Genomic DNA, 724 nt, shown 5'->3' on the forward strand with positions numbered 1-724 from the left:
TTAGAAGTCTTGGTTATATGGGAAAAATGGTATTGGGTAGGGTATCTCAGAGGCTTTGTAATGAAACAGAAGCCAAAAGTGTCTATGTTTGTGTATTTCTGTATCTGAGAGAAAATTAACTGATTCGGCTGTGTCAAAAATCAAGAAACATACAGAGATATTAGGAATGACTTTCAGAGAGTAAACATATTTGAAGGGCCAAAGAAGGTATCAAATTAGAGGAGAAATTTTGAAGCTGAGGTCTGAAAGATGAGTTTGAGAGCATAAAATGTGAGAGCATTGCCTGGTTAAATTATAGATATTAATAGTTTTTATAAGTTGGTATGTCCTCAGGGCAGGGATAGATAGTCAGACTTTTCAGGGCCAGAGGCTAGTTTCAGAAATAGGGACTGGAGAACCAGAAAAGATGGATATTTGGATATTCTGAGGTCATGTAAAATGTCTTAAACATCCAATAAATAATGTATATAAATTGCCGGGAGAAAATATTACCAGTTGACTAGAGTTAGCGTCTTCTTATCTTTAGAAGAGCCTACTCTTTCTATGCATGGTTGCAAAAGTTGGGCAGTTAAGAAAGTTGGTGGAAAGAAAAATGATTCATTTGAAATATGATTGGAGGAGAGCTCTACGGATACCTCGGACTGCCAGAAAGACAAACAAGTAGGTTCTAGAACAAGTTAAACCTGAAACACCACTGGAGGCAAAAATGACAAAACTGAAGCTG

The sequence above is a fragment of the Pteropus vampyrus genome, unplaced genomic scaffold, assembly GCF_000151845.1.
Source record: "Pteropus vampyrus isolate Shadow unplaced genomic scaffold, Pvam_2.0 Scaffold153, whole genome shotgun sequence".
In the NCBI taxonomy this organism is placed as follows: domain Eukaryota; kingdom Metazoa; phylum Chordata; class Mammalia; order Chiroptera; family Pteropodidae; genus Pteropus; species Pteropus vampyrus.